Here is a 21750-nt window from a genome sequence, read left to right on the forward strand (position 1 = left end):
TCTCTAGGTGACCTTTCCTTCAGTCTCTGCTCCATTTTTTTCTCCCTGCATTTCCTTTACATAGGAACAACTCTGGGCTAAAACTTTTGAGATGGACAGGTGGCCCCATCCCTCCACTTGGGGACATCTTTATATACTGGAAGTGGTCTCTACAAGTTCTATCCCCCTGCTGTTGGGTATTTCAGCTAATGTCATTGTCATTGGTTAGTGGGAGTCTCTCCCATCCCTGGCATCTGGCAATTTCTAGCCCCCTCCCACCCCCATTCCCCACCCTTTACTGATATTTATTTCAATTAATTCCCCTGGACCTCTGAACTTCTCTCCCATCTCTCCCCATACCTGATCCTGCCCCCCCCCCATATTCCCTTCCCCTTTCCTCTCAGGCCCAGGTCCCTCCCTCCTTCTGTTTCCCATGATTATTTTCTTCTCCCTTCTAAGTGGGATTGAAGCATTCACACTTGACCTTCCTTCTTGTTAAGCTTCATATGGCCTGTTGAGTTGTGGGTATTCTGACCTTTAGGGCTAATATCCACTTATCATTGAGTACACACCATGTATGTTTTTTGGGGGGCAGGATCTGAGTTACCTAACTTAAGATAACATTTTCTAGTTCTATCCATTTGCCTATGAATTTGATAAAGTCATTTTTTTAAAGTCATTGTTTTTGATAGCTGAATGGTATTCCATTATGTATATGTGCCACATTTTATGTATCCATTCCTCTGTTGAAGGGACATCTCAAAAAAAATAATAAAAGGAAAAAAAGAAAAAAAGAAAAAAAATTAGGGGTTGGGGATTTAGCTCAGCGGTAGAGCACTTGCCTAGCAAGCGCAAGGCCCTGGGTTCGGTCCCCAGCTCCAAAAAAAAAAGAAAGAAAGAAAAAAAAAAAAAGAAGGGACATCTGGGTTCTTTCCAGCTTCTGGCTATTATAAATAAGGCTGCTATGAACATAGTGGAGCTCGTGTCTTTTTTATATGTTGGGGCATCTTGTGGGTATATGCCCCAGCTGGATCCTCAGGCAGTTCAATGTCCAATTTTCTGAGGAACCTCCAGACTGATTTCCAGAATGTTTTTACCAGTCTGCAATCCCACCAACAATGGAGGAGTGTTCCTCTTTCTCCACATCCTCGATAGCATTTGTTGTCACCTGAGTTTTTGATTTTAGCCATTCTCACTGGTGTGAGGTGAAATCTCAGGGTTGTTTTGATTTGCATTTCCCTTATGACTAAAGATGTTGAACATTTCTTTAGGTGTTTCTCAGTCATTCAGCATTCCTCAGCTGTGAATTCTTTGTTTAGCTCTGAACCCCATTTTTAATAGGGCTATTTGTCTCCCTGCGGTCTAACTTCTTGAGTTCTTTGTATATGTTGGATATAAGCCCTCTATCTGTTGTAGGATTGGTAAAGATCTTTTCCCAATCTGTTGGTTGTTGTTTTGTCCTAACAACAGTGTTCTTTGCCTTACAGAAGCTTTGCAGTTTTATGAGATCCCATTTGTCGATTCTTGATCTTAGAACATAAGCCATTGGTGTTTTGTTCAGGAAATTTTCTCCAGTGACCATGTGTTTGAGATGCTTCCTCACTTTTTCTTCTATTAGTTTGAGTGTATCTGGTTTGATGTGGAGGTCCTTGATCCACTTGGAATTAAGCTTTGTACAGGGTGATAAGCATGGATCGATCTGCATTCTTCTACATGTTGACCTCCAGTTGAACCAGCACCATTTGCTGAAAATGCTATCTTTTTTCCATTGGATGGTTTTGGCTCCTTTGTCAAAAATCAAGTGACCATAGGTGTGTGGGTTCATTTCTGGGTCTTCAATTCTGTTCCACTGGTCTATCTGTCTTTCTCAGTACCAATAGCATGCAGTTTTTATCACGATTGCTCTGTAATACTGCTTGAGTTCAGGGATAGTGATTTCCCCCAGAAGATCTTTTACTGTTGAGGATAGTTTTAGCTATCCTGGGTTTTTTGTTATTCCAGATGAATTTGCAAATTGTTCTGTCTAACTCTCTGAAGAATTGGATTGGTATTTTGAAGGGGATTGCATTGAATCTGTAGATCGCTTTTGGTAAAATGGCCATTCTTACTATATTAATCCTGCCAATCCGTGAGCATGGGAGATCTTTCCATTTTCTGAGGTCTTCTTCAATTTCTTTCTTCAGAGTCTTGAAGTTCTTATTGTACAGATCTTTTACTTGCTTGGTTAAAGTCACACCGAGGTATTTTATAATATTTGGGACTATTATCAAGGCTGTTGTTTCCCTAATTTCTTTTTTTTTTCATTTTTTCTCCATCTTTATTAAATTGAGTATTTCTTTTTTTATTTTATTTTTTTATTAACTTGAGTATTTCTTATTTACATTTCGAATGTTATACCCTTTCCCGGTTTCCAGGCAAACATCCCCCTAATCCCTCCCTCTACCCTTCTCTATAGGTGTTCCCCTCCCCACCCTCCCCCAATTGCTGCCCTTCCCCCAACAATCAAGTTCACTGGGGGTTCAGTCTTAGCAGGACCCAGGGCTTCCCCTTCCACTGGTGATCATACTAGGATATTCATTGCTACCTATGAGGTCAGAGTCCAGGGTCAGTCCATGTATAGTCTTTAGGTAGTGGCTTAGTCCCTGGAAGCTCTGGTTACTTGGCATTGTTGTACATATGGGGTCTCGAGCCCCTTCAAGCTCTTCCAGTTCTTTCTCTGATTCCTTCAACGGGTGTCCTATTCTCAGTTCAGTGGTTTGCTGCTGGCATTTGCCTCTGTATTTGCTGTATTCTGGCTGTGTCTCTCAGGAGCGATCTACATCCAGCTCCTGTCGGCCTGCACTTCTTTGCTTCATCCATCTTATCTAATTGGGTGGCTGTATATGTGTGGGCCACATGTGGGGCAGGCTCTGAATGGGTGTTCCTTCTGTGTCTGTTTTAATCTTTGCCTCTCTCTTCCCTGTCAAGGGTATTCTTGTTCCCCTTTTAAAGAAGGAGTGAAGCATTCACATTTTGATCATCCGTCTTGAGTTTCATGTGTTCTAGGCATCTAGGGTAATTCAAGCATTTGGGCTAATAGCCACTTATCAATGAGTGCATACCATGTGTGTTTTTCTGTGATTGGGTTACCTCACTCAGGATGATATTTTCCAGTTCCAACCATTTGCCTACGAATTTCATAAAGTCATTGTTTTTGATAGCTGAGTAATATTCCATTGTGTAGATGTACCACATTTTCTGAATCCATTCCTCTGTTGAAGGGCATCTGGGTTCTTTCCAGCATCTGGCTATTATAAATAAGGCTGTTATGAACATAGCGGAGCTCGTGTCTTTTTTATATGTTGGGGCATCTTGTGGGTATATGCCCAAGAGAGGTATTCCTGGATCCTCAGGTAGTTCAATGTCCAATTTTCTGAGGAACCTCCAGACTGATTTCCAGAATGTTTTTACCAGTCTGCAATCCCACCAACAATGGAGGAGTGTTCCTCTTTTTCCACATCCTCGATAGCATTTGTTGTCACCTGAGTTTTTGACCTTAGCCATTCTCACTGGTGTGAGGTGAAATCTCAGGGTTGTTTTGATTTGCATTTCCCTTATGACTAAAGATGTTGAACATTTCTTTAGGTGTTTCTCAGTCATTCAGCATTCCTCAGCTGTGAGTTCTTTGTTCAGTTCTGAACCCCATTTTTTTTGGTTCTTTTTTTTGGAGCTGGGGACCGAACCCAGGGCCTTGTGCTTCCTAGGCAAGCGTTCTACCACTGAGCTAAAACCCCAACCCCTGAACCCCATTTTTTAATAGGGTTATTTGTCTCCCTGCGGTCTAACTTCTTGAGTTCTTTGTATATTTTGAATATAAGCCCTCTATCTGTTGTAGGATTGGTAAAGATCTTTTCCCAATCTGTTGGTTGCCGTTTTGTCCTAACCACAGTGTCCTTGCCTTACAGAAGCTTTGCAGTTTTATGAGATCCCATTTGTCGATTCTTGATTTTAGAGCATAAGGCATTGGTGTTTTGTTCAGGAAATTTTTTCCAGTGCCCATGTGTTCCAGGTGCTGCCCTAGTTTTTCTTCTATTAGTTTGAGTGTATCTGGTTTGATGTGGAGGTCCTTGATCCACTTGGACTTAAGCTTTGTACAGGGTGATAAGCATGGATTGATCTGCATTCTTCTACATGTTGACCTCCAGTTGAACCAGCACCATTTGCTGAAAATGCTATCTTTTTTCCATTGGATGGTTTTGGCTCCTTTGTCAAAAATCAAGTGACCATAGGTGTGTGGGTTTATTTCTGGGTCTTCAATTCTATTCTACTGGTCTATCTGTCTGTTCTTTCTTGATTGCTTCTATTTCCATTTTTAATTCCTTCAATTGTTTGATTGTGTTTTCCTGGAATTCTTTCAGGGATTTTTGTGATTCCTCTCTATAGGCTTCTACTGGTTTATTTATGTTTTCCTGCATTTCTCTAAGAGAGTTCTTCATGTTTTTCTTGAAGTCCTATAGCATCATGATCAAATGTGATTTTAAAATCTAGATCTTGCTTTTCTGGCGTGTTTGGATAATCAATGTTTGTTTTGGTGGGAGAATTGGGCTCTGATGATGCCTTGTAGTCTTGGTTTCTGTTGCTTGGTTTCCTGCGCTTTCCTCTCGCCATCAGGTTGTCTCTGGTGTTACCTTGTTCTGCTATTTCTGACAGTGGCTAGACCATCCTATAGGCCTGTGTGTCAGGAGTGATGTAGACCTGTTTTCCTGTTTTCTTTCAGCCAGTAATGGGAACAGAGTGTTCTGCTTTTGGGCGTGTAGTCTTTCCTGTCTACTGATCTTCAGCTGTTCCTTTTGGCCTGTGTCCTGAGTTCACCAGGCAGGTCACTTGGAGTAAAAAAGTTGGTCTTACCTGTGGTCCTGCGTCTGAAGTTTCTCATAGGGGGCTGCTTTTTCTGTGAGGCAGCAACCAGGAGGGCCTGCGCCACCTGTTCCGGAAGCCCCCGTGCACCGGGGTCCCAGATGGCCTTAGCTTTTTTCCTCTGAAGTCAGAAATGTGTTCAGAGTGTAGTCTCTTCTGGCTCCCCAGGCATGTTTGCCCCTCTGAAGGTTTAGCTCTCCCTCCCACGGTAGTTGGGTGCAGAGAACTGTTGATCAGGTCTCTTCAGGTCCGGGCGGTGTCTGGAGCGCGGGGGATCTGCAGCTCAAGTGCCCCTATCTTCCGGTTCCCTGAGTCCGTATACAGCTTCCTCTTGGGACAGGGATGTGAGCAGGGGTGGGCAGTATTGGTGGTCTCTTCCGCTCTGCAGTCCCAGGAGTGCCCACCTGTCCGGGCGGTGAGCTCTCTCTCCCAAGGGGTTTGGGAGCAGTGAGCTGTGGGCCAGGATCAGCGAGGTTGGGGCTCCAGCTAAAAGCCCGAAGTGTCCAGTCCCAGAGTAATTTTGCCTCTGTGTGTCCTGAGTCCACCAGGCAGGTCGCTTGGAACAGAAAAGTTGGTCTTACCTGTGCTCCCGCAGCTCAAGTTGCTCATGGGGGACTGCTTTTGAGCTCTCCGTGAGGGCGGCAACCAGGAGGGCCTGCGCTGCCTTTTCCCGGAGCCCCCATTCACTGGGGTCCCAGATGGTGTTAGCTGTTTTCCTCTGGAGTCCTTATGTCCTCCTTAAGATCCTCCATCATCTTCATCAGATGGGATTTTAGGTTGAAATCTTGTTTTTCAGGGTGTGTTAGTGTATTTAGGGCTTACTTTGGTGCAAGAACTGGGTTCTGATAATTCCAAGTATCCTTGGTTTCTGTTGCTTAAGTTCTTTCACTTGCGTCTCACCATCTTGTTATCTCTGGTGTTAACTGGCCTTGCTGTCTCTGACTGGAGCCTGTCCTTCCTTTGAGCCTGTAAGTCTGGTTATGAAAGACCTTCTGGGAATCAAGCTGTCTCTGGGTGTAGGTGTGGTGGTGGTGGTGCAGGATCACCTGATCTGTCCCCAGGCACAATTGTGAACCAGAAGGATGATGTGTCTCCTACAGGACAGATAGGTCTTGCATCATCTGGACCCCATAGGTTTCCCAGTTAGGCTAGATATTAGGGTAGGGATTAGGGGGAGGTTGTCTCTCCTGTGAGCTTGGTTATGATGGACCTCCTGGGAGTCAAGTTGTCTCTGGGTGTGGGAGGGGTTCTAGAGGGCCTGCTCTGCCCTGGGCAGAGTTTCAGGGTGGAAAGAAGATGTGTCTCTGGCAAGGCAGATAGATCCCACCTTTGTTGGGCCCTGTAGGGGTCCTAGTAAGCCAGATATTGGGGCTAGGTGTTGTTGTTGGTGGTGGTTGTGTCTCACTTGTGAGCTGTAGTCAAGCTGTCTCTGGATGTGGGTATGGGTGTAAGGTGAGGTTGAAGCACCTAATCTGCCCCTGGGCTCCTCCTTTCACTTTTATGAGGGTTTTAGAGATTAAATTCAGTTTGTCAATCTTGGCAGCAAGTGAGCCATCTTGCCTCAATGCACAATTTTTTAAAAAATGTTTTTATTTTAGTTGTATGCATATGAGTGTTTTGCAGGTGAAGAAAAAGAAAAACCTCTTCACACCAGATCAAGAACCCATTACTGATTAAATACAAATACTACCAAAGTCCAGCTTAGTGAACCTGAGTTTTACTGGGATTACTTACAGGAATATGAGTGAGGAGTTACTTACAGGAGCAGAATGACCCCAAAGACAGCTGCATCACCAGAACCCACTCCAGCATGGGTGTCAGCTCACAAAGCTGGGAACCTGGAGCATACAGCACAGCCTACAGGCAGCTCAACAGGTTGGAGAGTGTCCTGACCAAGTGACTCAGCTGGTCTAAACCTCTTTGAGGTAACTCAGGTGGTCTCTCTTTCTTTCAGGCAGTGGGTCTCGTCCGTGATTCTTCTTTGCAGCATGGCTTATCTGAGACTTTTCCTTGCAGCTTTACTTATTTGAGAGTTTTCTTTGAAGGTCAGCTTCATTCAGTCTGAGGGACTCTGAGCTTCATGTTCTAGTGAATCTGCTCAGTTTCAGGGACTTCCTGACATTATCTTGACTTATCTGCCTGCTCAAGATGCTTCCCTGCAGGAAGGATGTTATTACTCTCAAAGAAACTGTTATGTAACATGTGCCTGCATGTATGTGTGCACAACATATGCAAGCAGTGTCTGTGGAGGTCCAAAGATGGTGTCAGATCCTCTGGACCTGGAGTTTCATAAAAATGTTGGGAATTGGTGTGTGGTGATGAGAATTAATCTTGTGTCCTTTACAAGTTCAGCAAATGTTCCTAGTCACTTAGCAATCTCTCCTGACCCCTGTGGTATAGTGAGGCATCTTTTGGGTATATGTCCAGGACTGGTATAGCTGGGTCTTGAGGTAAAAATATTCCCAGTTTTCTGAGAAACCACCTAATTGAGTTCCAGAATGGTTGTACAAGTTTGCACTCCTACCAGCAATGAAGGAAAGTCCCCCTTGCCCCACATCCTTGTCAGCATGTGCTCTCAGTTGGGTTTTAGCCATTCTTAGCCATTCTGATGGGTATAAGATGGAGTCTCAGCCAAACATGAGGTGGAGCTGGAAGAGTCTTATGGAAGAGTTGGGGTAACAGTTGAGGGTTTCAAACGGTATAGGAACTCCACACAAAGACCAACAGAGTCAACTAACCTGGACCCAAAGAACATACATGTGCTGGACCTAGGCCTCACCATACATATGTAGCATATATGCAGCTAGATTTTCCATTGGGTCCTGAAAAATTGGAGTGGGAGCCATCCCTAAAGCTGTTTCCTGTTTGTGGGATATGTTCTTCTAGCTGGGCTGCCTTGTCTGGCCTCAGTGGGAGAGGATGTGTCTAGTCCTACAGAGTCTTGATGTACCAGGGTGTGGGGATACCCTGGAGGGCCCCCACCCTCTCAGAGAAGAAGGGGAAGGGAGAGGGGGAGAATTCTAGGACAGGGTGACTGGGAGGGGTCAGAGAGCAGGAGGTGTAAAGTGAATAAAAACAAAGACAGAATATGGTAATTTAAACAATGGAGTATTACTCAGCTATTAAAAACATTGACATCATGAAGTTTGCAAGCTAATGGATAGAACTTGGAAATATCCCGAGTGAGGTAACCCAGCCCCAGAAAGACAAACATGGTATGTACTCACTTATAAATGGATATTACCTGGAAAGTAAGGATAAATATACTGTAATCCACATACTCAGAGAAATTAAGGAACAAGGAGAGCTCAGTGGTGGAACGCATGAATCTCCCAGTGAAGGGGAAACAGAATAGATCATCATGGGTGGACAGGGGGTCAGGTGAGGAGTCATTGGGGAGTGGGAACAGAAGGAATCATGTGGGGGTAGGATGGAGGGAGAGAGTACGGTGAGAGAAAACTGGAATCTGGGTAGGGATACGTCTCTGGGACGAGCTAGAAACTTAGGGTAATGAACATTCTTAGGAGTCTATGAGGGTCACGCTAGCTAAGTTTTCTAGCAGGCATAGGGAGTGACTAGGTAAGACTTCCAGTGGAGGGATTAGGACACCAACTCAGCCACGAAACCTTGGACCTACAATTTGTCCTGCTTACAAGACATGCTGGGGTAAAGGTGATGTAGAAATTGTGGGAGTGGCCAAAAAACAACTGGTCCAAACTTGAGACCCATGTCATGATTCTGCCTGGATGGCCAGGACACAGAGGCTAGACAGCTCAGATACTTAGGATAGAAAATGATTCCTAACGACAATCTGCTTTATTCATGGATAAAGCCCACTTGTCATCAGAGAGGCTTCACTGAGTAATTGATGGAAACAGATGCAGAGACCCCAGCCACACATTAGGCAAAACTCAGGGAATCCTGTGGAAGAAAAACAGGATTGATTGTAGGAGCCAGAAGGTCAAGGACACCACAAGAAAACTCATAGAATCAACCAATCTGGGTTCATAGCGGCTCATATAAACTGAACTGAAAACCAGGGAGCCTGCATGGGACTGACTAACCTAGGGACCTCTGCATATATGTTATAGTTGTATAGCTTGGTCTTTTGTGAGATCCCTAACAGTGGGAGCAGGGACTGTCTCTGACTCTTTTGCTTGCTTTTGGTACCATTTCCTCCTACTGGGTTGTTTCATCCAGACACAATATGAGGGGAGGTGCCTAGTCTTACTCCAACTTGATATGCCATGTTTGGTTGATCTTCATGGGAGGATTGCCATTTCCTATTTCTGGAGGGAGTGGGCAGAGAGTAGGTGGCAGGGAGGGACTGGGAAGAGAGGAGGTAGGGGAAACTGGGGGAGGATGTGAAAGAGAAAGAAAGAAAGGAAGAAAGAAAGAAAGAAAGAAAGAAAGAAAGAAAGAAAGAAAGAGAGGAAGGAAGGAAGAAAGAAAGAGAGAGAAAGCAAGGAAGGAAAGAGGAAGAAAATAAATGTATTTATATAAAAATGTAATTGATGGTTTGATATTGGTGCTATCAAATGGAAAGCAAAGGTCCACAGCTTCATAATAGCTATTGTAAGCATGTAGACATTATGTATACATGTAGACATGTAGAGATTATGGACTTGGGTTTAGGTACCTGCTTGTATAAGTGCCTATGTTAATCAAGCTGTATGTTTTCTATATGCAAGTTCTTTATAATGATTTTTATTCAACAAACAACATCAAAAATTAAAGAAAGGAAAATGACTGTAAAAACTTTAAAAAGGAGATGTACCCAAAGTTTACAGGTGTCACAGAGTCTTTAGAGGTAGAATTATTAGATCATAGAATGAAGATTTAAAAGATCTCAGAAAGTGTGGTGCTGGGTTAAAAACCAGTATATCCAGAACTTTAGCTCGAACATAAAACTGTGCTTTTCTCCAGGACTCTTCAGAGTGAGAACATGTCTGGAAAGGCTGTAAGATTTTTCAACGGGTATAAAGAAGTAGAAATAGGGGGCTGGGATGTAACTCGGATGGTAGGGTGCTTGCTTAGGATGCATGAAGCCCTAGGTTCTCCAGCAACACATGAACTGGATGTGGTTATGCATGACTGTAATCGAAGAGGTAGGAGGACAAGAAGTTCAAGGTCTTCTTTTTCTATATAGTCAGTTGGAGGCAAACCTGGGCTACATGAGACTCTATTTCAAAGACAGAGAGAAAGCACTGAGGAAATTAGGTGTGAAGGAAAGTCACCAAAGTACTTGATGAAACATAGGAACATAATTGTGATAATGACTAGGAGAAAGCTTTTGAGTACAGTCAGTAAATGAGTTAATATATTCAGTCATTCTCCAAATATTGAGCCCATACTGTATTCTACTGAGAAGTATGTAGGGATCAAAACTAGACAGGAGTTCTGCTCTGAGAGAGATTATAAACAGGGAGACATAGTGAAGTGGATAAAACATGGCATTGTATGATCAAAGTTATATCCAGCGTATTCCATGTACAATGCATGTTATCTCCAGTTGACAGATGAGATGCTTGCTGGGCAAAAGTGATATGTGAAAGGTCCCCTAGTTATAAATGACTAAGTTCATATGCTTAACTCTGTGTTTGATGCTGTCTTGTGATGAAGATGACTGGTGCCAGGTGAGAGACTGTGACTATTGCAACTTCCCTCAGGTGGTCTTGAGTCACATTCATTGAGCACTTGTTTATCTAAAAGTATTGTTCATCATCATCATCTCCACCACCATCTCCACTACCACCACCACCACCACCACCACCACCACCACCACCATCTCCACCACCACCACCACCATCATCTCCACCACCACCACCACCACCACCACCACCACCACTACCACCACCACCATCATCATTGTCATCATCATTAAGAAAGTATCTATGTAGTTCTGGCTGTCCTGGAACTCACTGTAGACCAGGCTAGCCTCAGATTCACAGAGATCTGCCTGCCTCTGCCTAATGAGTATTCAGATTAGAGGCATGCACTACCATGTCAAGTTTCTAGAAGTATTTATTGAGGGCAAGATAGCTCAGTAGGTAATGGGGGTTGGTGCCAAGCTTGGTGGCTTGAGTTTTATTCCCAGAACACACATGGTGGAAGGAAAAAAACAACTCCTGAAAATTATCCTTGGACCTCCACACATGGCATGCATGCCCCTTGCTCATAAATTTATAAATGAAAAGATGTATTTATTAAGGATCTACTTTGTGGCCAACATTGGACTGGATCATGAAGGTATAGAAATAGACAAGACGGGCTGGAGAGATGGCTCAGTGGTTAAGAGCACCGACTGCTCTTCCTGAGGTCCTGAGTTCAAATCCCAGCAACCACATGGTGGCTCACAACCACCTGTAATGAGATCTGATGCCCTCTTCTGGTGTGTCTGAAGGCACAGTGTACTCATACAATAAAATAAAATCTTAAAAAAAAAAAAGAAATAGACAAGACAAATTTAATCGTTGCCCTCAATAGAGACCATTTACTATAAGAGAGAGAGAGAGAATGGGTGGAGAAGAAGTACACAGAAATAAGGAGGCCGAGAGATGCTTTGGGGGTTAAGTGCCCTTGTTATTCTTGCATAGAACCTGGGTTTAGTTCTCAGCAACCACACAGTGGCTCAGAAATCATTGTAACTCTGGTTCCAGAGCATCTGTTGTCTTCTTCTTCCACATACATACATACATACATACATACATACATACATACACACACACACACACACACACACACAGGCAAAGCAAGTATATCCCAGGGCTATAAAAGAGAGACCTGGTCTCAAAAAGCACACCCAAAAATTAAAAATTAATAAAAGTAACTTTTGGGGGATTGGAGAGATTGCTCAGTGGTTAAGAGCACTGACTACTCTTCCAGAGGTTCTGAGTTCAAATCCCAGCAAGCACATGATGGCTCACACTCATCGGTAATGAGATCTGATGCTCTCTTCTGGTGTGTCTGAAGATGGCTATAGTGTACTTATATATAATACATAAAACCTGGCCCTGAAAAACCCTTGATTTGAAGCTTTGTACCCCTGAATCAAGACAGAATATTTTTGTTGAGTTATGTCTTGAAATCTGAAGTAGTTTGTAACATAAGGCAAGGGAAAGTAGCACAGAGACTCGTGGCTTGGTGAGTATGTATGAGGAAACTATCTGGTAGGCAGCACGATGTGATAAAGAAACAAAGGGCAGTGCTTAAGGGATGGCTTAGCAGTAAAGCATGATTGCTACTGTTGCACGGGACCCAAGTTGGATTCCCAGGACCCACACTGGGAGGCTTATACCTGTCTGCGATCTCCTAGCAGAAGCAATTTCAGGAAGGAAGAATGTATTTTGTCTTCTAGTTCAAAGTTATAGACAACCATGGCAGTTGGCTGAAACTGGCCACACTGCAGCCATAGGAAAGCCGAAAGACATGGGCGACAGTGCTCTGCTCAGCTTGCTTTCTCCTTGTGTTGCAGTACTGGACCTCAGCCCACAGGATGGGAGTGCTCACACTTAAGAGGACATCCCTACATCTTAATTCTCTTCATCTAGAAAATCCTTTACACACATGGCCAGAGGCTTGCTTCTTCATGGTGATTCTAGATAAGAGCAACTTGACAATCAATACTGATCATCATCACAGAGTGACATTGTTAAAGGGTAGCTTAGCCAGAAACAGATGATTAAGATGGATCTAGAAAGCATGTTATTCAAAAAAGGAGTTGGTAGCATTTAACATTGGGTTCCTGCAAAAGGAATGTGACAATAAAGTTGATACAACAGTTTGAACATAAAATGTCCCTGACAGGTTGCTTGTCAGTCAATAGGCTTTGGGGATGGGACCGGATCCTGTGAGTCCTGATGTTGTGAACAGGGTAATCCATTTATGGATTAATAATTTGATGGTCTTATTGGGAGGTGGTGGAAATACTAACATACAGGGAGTAGGTCCCTGGATGCATGTTTTTCAAGGGCTTATCTTGTCCCCTGCCCCTTGCTCCTTGTTTCTCTGCTTTTTGTATGCTATGTGGTCAGCAATTTTGTCCCGTCACATGCTGTGGCCTAGAAACAATGGAACAAGCCAACTATGGCCTGAAACCTCTATACTGACAACCCAAAATAAATCCTTTCTTTTTAAACATTTTTTCTCACATATTTATCACAGAAATGAAAAGCCTAATACACCTTGAATATATGACTATACCTTGTCAGTAAAGAAAGTCATCACCTTACTTTATATCATTACAGGAAACAAAATTGGGTACAAGGGATAAAAAGCTAACTGAAGATATCTCACAATTGCAAATTGTGTCACACCTTCATGTATTGTTCACCTTTTCCTTTTCAGACATGCTCTCCCATAGGCCTGAAATCCACTAAGTATGCTAGTGTGCTAGCTAGCTAACATCAGGGATCTGTTTCTGCCTTCTCAGAACTAGGATTATAAGCCTTCACCACCATTTTTTATATGTAGATTGTGATTGAAAGTAAGAGCCACATGCTTAGAAGGAAAACACCTTACTAATAGCTATCTACTCAGCCTGAGTTCCTAATTGTAGTAATCAAGTATTAGAAATAAGACAGGAAATCTGTTTTCTGAGATCTAGCATGTAGTCCTTTACAGTTAGTGGATTATGACCTAGACATGTCAGTGTACATTTATTTATTTATTATTTATTTTTTATGTGTGTTTGTGTGCTCGTTGGTTAGAGGAAAACTTACAGGAGTAGCTCCTTGTACAGGCTGGTTTTGTGTATCAACTTGACATAAGCTAGAATCATCAGAGTGAAGGGAGCTTCAGTTGAGGAAATGTGTCCACAAGATCCAGCTGTAAGGCATTTTCTCAATTAGTAATCAATGGGTCCAGCCCATTGTGGGTGGTGCCAGCACTCGGCTGATGGTCCTGGGTGCTATAAGCAAGCAAGCCAAAGGGAGCAAGCCAATAAGCAGAAGTCCTGACTTCCTCCAACAATGAATTATGATCTGAAAGTGTAAACCAAATAAACCCTTCCCTCCTTAACTTGCTTTTGGGCCATGGTGTTTTATTGCAACAATACTAATCCTAAGTCAGTTCTCCCTGCCACTGTGCATCTCAAGGACTGAACTCAGGCTGTCAGACCTGGCAGCAAGTCCCTTTACTCACTGAGCCATTTTGTTGTTTAGGACATAACATTTCTTTCCACTTTTTTTTTTGTCTGAATTTTTCTTCTGTGTAAAATTAAGGAGTTGAATTGGATGCTTTGATAGAGCATCCTTTAAATAAAATTTTCACGTTAGTTGCTCACCATTCTATAGCTTAATAACTATAAGAACATCACGATGATTTATAGTTTCTGAATATCTGGTATGTGCTAAGGTTTGGGTCTCTTGTGTTTTGTTTGCCTGTCTGCCTTTCCTTTTCTTCTTAGGACAATGTCTTGATCCCTAAACATCTGAGGATTAATCCTTGCCTCCATTACCCAATACCTTGCTGGGATTACAAGTGTTTATAGATGTGCAACACCACACCCAGTTTATGTAGATTTGGGGATGAAATCCAGGAGCCTGTGCATGCTAAACAAACATAGTAGTAATAGAGTGCCATCTTTAGCCTGAGTTTTCTAAAAGGTCACTTTGTATAGTACCATCTGTCTTAGAAATTGCTATGCATCTCAGTTGGCCTCAAACTCCCGATTTTCCTGCCTTAGTTTCTCAAATCATGGGATTATAGGCATGTGCCACCATGCTCAGCTTTGTTAGATGATTTGTCCATGCCTGTCTGTATCGAGGGGCAGTGATCAAAGACCAACCTCAGGTGTTGGTCCTCACCTTCCATGGTTGTGAGCAAGGTCTCCTTTGCTGTTCACTGTTGTGTATGCCTGCTAGACTTACCAGCCTGAGAGCTTCCAGAGAATCTCCTGGTTCAGCCCCTATCCCTTGGTAGGGATGCACTAGGAATACAGATACACACACTACTGTGTTCAGCTTCAATGCGGGTTCTGCTGATCCAAACTCAGGATGTCAGACTTGAGGGACAAACACTTCACTCACCCATTACTCCAGTCCTTGTGCTAGGTATTTTAATAAGCATGACTACATAGAAGCATCTTTATATATGCTGGATAGGTTAGGTTTGCTACTAGTCATGTGTGGATTTGGAGCTCCTAGGGAAAAATGGTAAAAAGCCAAATGCTGTGTTTGTGAGTCTTTGGAAGGTTTTGAGAACTGACCAGCAAGTTCACCAAAGGGTTAAGCAAATGAAAGAGAGGGAGGTACTTGTAGTCCTTACTGTACCCCCTGATATGGAAAAAGATGTTATAGGTTGGGAACCACCTCAGCTTCTTCTTTAAAAGGGTGGCCAAAATTGTCAGGGAGTGAGGGTAATGCTCAGCAAGCAGAGGCCTTATGGTAAATTATGAATTTGTTGGTCCCTCTATTAATACGCAAAATACTTGGGCTTTGGCGGATAATGAAGCTGAGTGTACTTTAATTCATTACAACACACAAAACCACCGTAGATGATGAACAGCAGTGGATGGCTATGAGGATAAAAGAATACAGGCTAAAAGGACCAAGTTTATCCCCTAATATACACTGTGTACATTTCTCTCCTGCAAAAATAAAGTATGCTTCAAAAACAAGTATGCTTAGGGTGGAAAATGCTTGCCTAGGCTAGGGTTCTCACAGAGGCTTGATGTGGCTCAGGGAGAAATAAAAGGTGTGCCTATAGCCTCAATTCAAGGGTCTTTATCACATTCTGGCACAACGGGGTAGGGTGGCAGAGACAGCTTGGCAAGTGTCTACCATACCACAGTTAGGATCAGGCTATCAAATGGGTAGTACAACCAAGCTCTTCACAGCACTCTCATGGATACACCAATCGGCCTTAAAAGTACTTCCCTAAGAATACCTTCACAGTACCATTATTTCTCACACGATGGCAGCCTAGAACCTTGCTTTATCATGTCCCATTCTTTGTATAGGGTTTTCCTACATAGACAACATAATGATAACTTCTGCATGTTTTACAGATTTAGAAAAACATCAGAAAGACATATAGAGGAATCTAAAAAAAATGAGAATGGGACTTTAACCCACACAAGGTCCAAGGGACAGGTACAACTGCAAAATTCCTGCCAGTATTCTGGTCTAGTAAGGAGTGTGATGAGAAAATCCTATAACAGCCAGTGCCTGTAAATATAAGTTACCGATATTTTTGAGTTTCCTGGGATGCTGGCAGATTTTCATTCACACTCCGCCTTGCTCCAGTTGCCCATGCTCTCTACACAACTTGATAAAGATGGATGGCATATAGAATTGGGACAGAAAGGCTCAAGAGGTTTTTGAGGAGGCTAAGATATTTGTAGGACAGGCTAAGGCAGGCTGTGTGTTCAGTTATCCCAGCACCCTTTTGTGTTAGAAGTCACTAGAAGCTTACAAAGTTACAGCTGGAAGGCTAAGGCAAAAACAACCTGAGCAATTGATTCCAATATGGAATCTCAGGCATGGAAAGGGGCAGAAGTTTGGTATACCGTGCTATAAGAGTAATTGATGGCTGCATATAAACCATTATAGCAGGCATAATTCATGACCAGACCTACCTTGGCAGCCATAGTAATAGCTTATGCAATTAAGGATGGATTGAAGGCTTTCTGGCCAAGCATCTTACTAGTGTGGCATAGAGTTAAATTTAAAGGTGGCAGGCATATTACAGGGACTTCAAGCCTGTTTTCAGTGTCATACAGGCTGTCATGGGGCCAGTGTCCTTCCAAGCCACTGAGATCCCTCTAAATAACTGAACCAACAGATAACCCAGATTAAGTGTTAAAAGGGCCAGTGTCTATCCTTATGTATGCCTGGTACAAAGATGGTATGAGTAGGAGTAACAAACAGGAATGGGTAGCTGTAGTAATACAAATGAACACAGACACCACATGGTTGGGAAAAAATAGAGGGAAAAGGTAGACAATGGGCCTAGTGAAGAGCAATATCAGTAGTGGTAACTCATGAACCGTTGCTTGAGACCATCTGTACTGGCAGGTGGGTTGTATTTAGAGGTCCCACTCTATGAATGACCCAATGGGAAAAGAAAAATTGGAAGGTGTTGAGCCAGTCATGAAAAACATATAACAGGAATCAGAACTCCTGGCCGTTTTCCATGTAGTAGCCTGCATCCCACTGAGTCCTGGAAATACCAAAGTATGAGCCATCTGGAGGCTGATCACTGGGTTCATGTAAAGTCTGGAGCCAACACTAGTTGACGAATGGCTGAAGCCCCTGACATTCCTGTAAAATGTTCTGATATCCTACATGCTGTCCAGTCATGTGAGGTCTGTTCTGTATTTTGGCCTTGACGGCTGTATTCTATGACAGGGCATGTCCCTATAAAGGACTGACAAATAGAATATCTAGAGTTTCTGCCTGTCAGGGAACGATGTAAGTATTTGTTCAACTACAAGATGTACATACAGAACAGGAAACACATGAGTTATACTTTTCTATTATATGGGACCAGAGAGAAGATAATGATTTTACCTTGGCCTTGACTTGCAAGAATTTTGAGCTTAATAGTTTACGCAGGGATATTGTGAAGTTGAAATGAATTGGGTAAATATACTTTATGTGTGCTATGCAGTCTTCTGTGGTTAGCTTATTTTTCTCACTGGCATTTTATGATTCATCTTTTTTTGTTTAATATGTTTAAATAATCCCAGATTTGTTGCAAAAAGAGAGTGAAAGAGTCCCACATGCTCTTCATCTAGTTTCCCCAAAATAAAGCAGGCCAACTTCAAATAGAAAATTAACATTGACGTGGGGTTGGGTGTAGCTCACTTGGCAGAGGGCTTGTCAAACACATACAAAGCTCCAAGTCCTATCTCTAGCACCACTTAAAGCCAGGCATGGCGGTGCATGCCTATAATCTCCATGCTGAGAAGTTGAATGCAGAAGGATCAGAAGTTCAAGGTCATCAGCAGTTAAAGGAACTTGCTACCAAGCCTGACAACCTGAGTCAGGAATTCACAAAACTGACTCAGACATGCTGTCCTCTCTTTCCCCCCCACACACATGCATATTTACACAATCATGTGAAAAAAAAAGTTTGAGCTCAGCCTAGGCTACATAAAAGCCAGCTTAGGCTACATGAGGCTACCTATAAATTTTATATTAAAAGAACATACTATAGTCATTCAAGTTGTAGATTCAAGTAAGATCACATGCGTCATGGTTGGTTTCCTTATCTGGGAGTTTCTCAGTCTTGGTCTTACAAATCTTGATAATGCTGAATATTACATGTGCATTATTATACACAAATCCTCTAGTTTGGGTGTTTAATGTTTCTTCATGGTTAATATTTTGGTGGTTTGTTGCTTTATGATGTCATCAGGGGATGGCATGAGAATGTAGTGTCCTAGTGAGGTGTACAGACTCTAGCCACAACACCTGGATATTAAATTTGGGTAACCTTAGTTTTGTGACTCAGTTTCCTTACTGGGCATATGGAAAATATCAGTGTGTATCTCCTAAGGATGTTGGGATTAGTAAACATGTGTTAGAAAGCTATTCCCTAAATGAGGAGTTGGACATTTGATGGCTTTACTAATAGAAATCCTGGTTTTGGCAGTTCATGAAGAAACCAAAGCAGCATCAGGGGATTTAACAATGTATGTATCTTCTGTTCTCCCTACCCAAAGGGCCAAAGACTTACTGCCAGCAGGACTTCTGGCCCACTCTGTGGCACACTGTTCACTTTAGCCACCAACTCGCTTCCAGTACTTGCTCCTAAGACCCCTGCAATCAGATCTTGCTTAATCCATAGAACATTTCTTTTATAAATTTACATTCCAGCTGTTGACCCCTGCCTTAGTTCCCCCTCACAGTTAATCATCCCATTCTTCTTCCTCCTTGACTCCAAGAAGGTGCTTCCCTCCCCGCAGGCATCCCCCTTCCCTGAGGCCTCAAGTCTCTCAAGGATTAGCTGCACCTTCTCCCACTGATGCCAGACCAGGCAGACCTCTGCTATATGTGTTAGGGGTTTCACATCAGCCAGTATATGCTGCCTGCTTGGTGGCTTTATCTCTGGGAGCTCCCAGAGGTTTGGGTTAGTTAAGACTGCTGGTCTTCCCATGGGGTCACCCTCCCTTTCAGCTTCTTCAATCCTTCCCCTAATTCAACCATAGAGGTCCCTGAGTTCAGTCCAATGATTGGGTGTAAGTATCCCCTCTGTCTCAGTGAACTGCCGGTAGGGCCTCTCACAGGACAGTGAATCTAGGCTCCTGTCTGTAAGCACATCATAGCATTAGAAATAGTGTCAGGGTTGGGGATTTAGGTCAGTGGTAGAGCATTTGCCTAGCAAGCACAAGGCCCTGGGTTTGGTCCCCAGCTCCAGGAAAAAAAAAAAAAAGAAAGAAAAGAAATAGTGTCAGGCCTTGGTGTACCCCCATGAGATGAATCCCAAGTTGGGGCAGTCATTGGACGGACTTTCCTTCAGTCTCTTCTCCATTTTTCCCTGCAGTGTTTTTAAAGAGCAACAATTCTGGGTCAGACATTTTCCATATTATAACCTTGCACAAAGCTCAAGTCCATGTGGATCAAGGACCTCAACATAAAACCAGATACACTGAATCTAATAGACGAGAAAGTGGGAAGGAGCCTCAAACTCATTGGCACAGGGGAAAATTTCCCAAACAGAACTCCAATGGCTCAGGCTCTAAGATCAACAATTGAAAAATGGGACCTCATGAAACTGAAAGCTTTTTGAAGGCAAAGGACACTGTCAATAGGACAAATTGGCAACCTACAGATTGGGAAAAGATCTTTACTAATCCTGCATCTGGTAAGTTAACCTCCAACAACCCAAATAACCCACTTAAAAAATGAGGTACAGAGATAAACAGGGAATTCATAACAGAGGAGTCTCCAATGGCTGAGAAGTGCTTAAAGACATTTTCAAAGTCCTTAGTCATCAGGGAAATGCAAACAAAAACAACTTTGACATTCTACGTTACACCAATCAGAATGGCTAACATAAAAAACTCAAATTACAGCACAGGCTGGCTAGGATGTGGAGAAAGAGGAACACTCTTTGTTGCTGGTGGGACTGCAAACTGGTACAACCACTTTGGAAATCAATTTGGTGGTTCCTCAGAAAATTGGAAATAGTTCTACCTGAAGACCCAGCTATATCACTCCTGGGCATGTACCGAAAAGATGCTCCACCATACCACAAGGACACGTTTATAGCAGCCTTATCTCTGATAGCTAGAAGCTGGAAACAACCCAGATGTCCCACAATAGAAGAATGGATACAGGAAATGTGGTTCATTTACACAATAGAATACCATTGGGCTATTTAAAATGAGGACATCATGAGTTTTGTAGGCAAATGGATGGCACTAGAAAGTATCATCTTGAGTGAGGTAATCCAGACCCCAAAGGACAAACATGTATGTACTCACTGGTAAGTGGATAGTAGCCCAAAAGTACAAAACTCCTAGGATACAACCCACAGATCTTTTTTTTTTAATTAACTTGAGTATTTCTTATATACATTTCGAGTGTTATTCCCTTTCCCGGTTTCCCACACAACCCACAGATCTTAAGAAGCTTAGCAAATAGGAAGGCCCAATCCTACTTAGAAGGGGGAACAAAATAGCCACTAATCATGGGAGACAGAGGGAAGGGGGAGGAGAGAAAGGGAGAACAGGATCAGGTATGGGGGAGGGGTCAGGAAAGAAGCCCAGAGAGCCAGGAGAATGAATGGAAATATGCAGGCTCTAAGGGGGGGAGGTGGGCTGAACCTCTAGGAAGTCCCAGTGTCCTGGGAGGTGAGAGACTCTCAGGACTCAATGGGGGTGATTTGAGCCAAAATGCCTAACAGTGGGGGGAGGGAACTTGAGTTCACCTCTCCAATAGACAGACAGGGCTCCAAGTGGGGGAGAATATTTCTATAGAACCAAGGATAAGTCAACTGGGTACTGAGCTTTGGTTCCTTGCTCATCCAATGAAGGGAGAAATGTAAGTAAAAGAACAGCAAACTAAAGCCATCCCCTTCTTTTCCTGATAACTGTTCACAGAACTCTGGCCTTCTGGCTTCATTAATATGCATCCAGCACTCACTGAATAACCATAGTGATAACCTCAGCCCCTAACCTTTGCATGTTTCTTGTGGAAGAAGTCAAATCACTCAGACCTCACAGCAGTCACTGTATTGGTCAATCAGAGGCAGACAAAGCAGGGAGACAAAGTGATCCATAAGGTTGGATGGGGGAAGGGAAGGAATCCTGAAAGACTGATTTCAGTAAGTTAGAAGGCATGTATACTAAATGTGAAATGTTGGTAAATGGAAAGTGTTTAGTAAGTAGTGTCAGAGCAATAAGCAAGCCTTTAATAGAAAAATAACTATGCTTTCACATGAGAGGCAAATGACACTTTATAAAACAAATCCGATCCCTTAACTAATTCGACTTCCATCACACTGCATAACAATGTATTTGAAACTTTAACTCAGCTCTTGCCTCTGAATATAACACATTTCCCATAAAAAAGGAAATATAAAATGAGCAGAATGCTGACTGAATTGAAAGGTTACAAGAATGGAATGACTTAGTGTAAAATGCAACGCAGTCAGATTTAGGGGCAACTAGTTTCTTGACAGCTAAGTACTTTTCAGAAAGAAATCTTTCTCAAGGCCTGGGTGGAGCCTGAGCAACTTAAGGAGGCTTGGTGGGAGATGCGAGTATGATTGTCTTTGGACAAACCGTGAAGCCACAGTCAAGCTTCATTTCTGGCTACTTAAGAATGTAATGGTTTCAGCAAGGTGATGGTGGCACACACCTTTAGTCCTTGGGCTCAGGAGGCAGAGGGCAGGTGGATCTGCATTTGAAGCCAGCCTTGTTAC

Source organism: Rattus norvegicus, chromosome X, assembly GCF_021556685.1.
Source record: "Rattus norvegicus strain SHRSP/BbbUtx chromosome X, alternate assembly SHRSP_T2T, whole genome shotgun sequence".
NCBI lineage: Eukaryota > Metazoa > Chordata > Mammalia > Rodentia > Muridae > Rattus > Rattus norvegicus.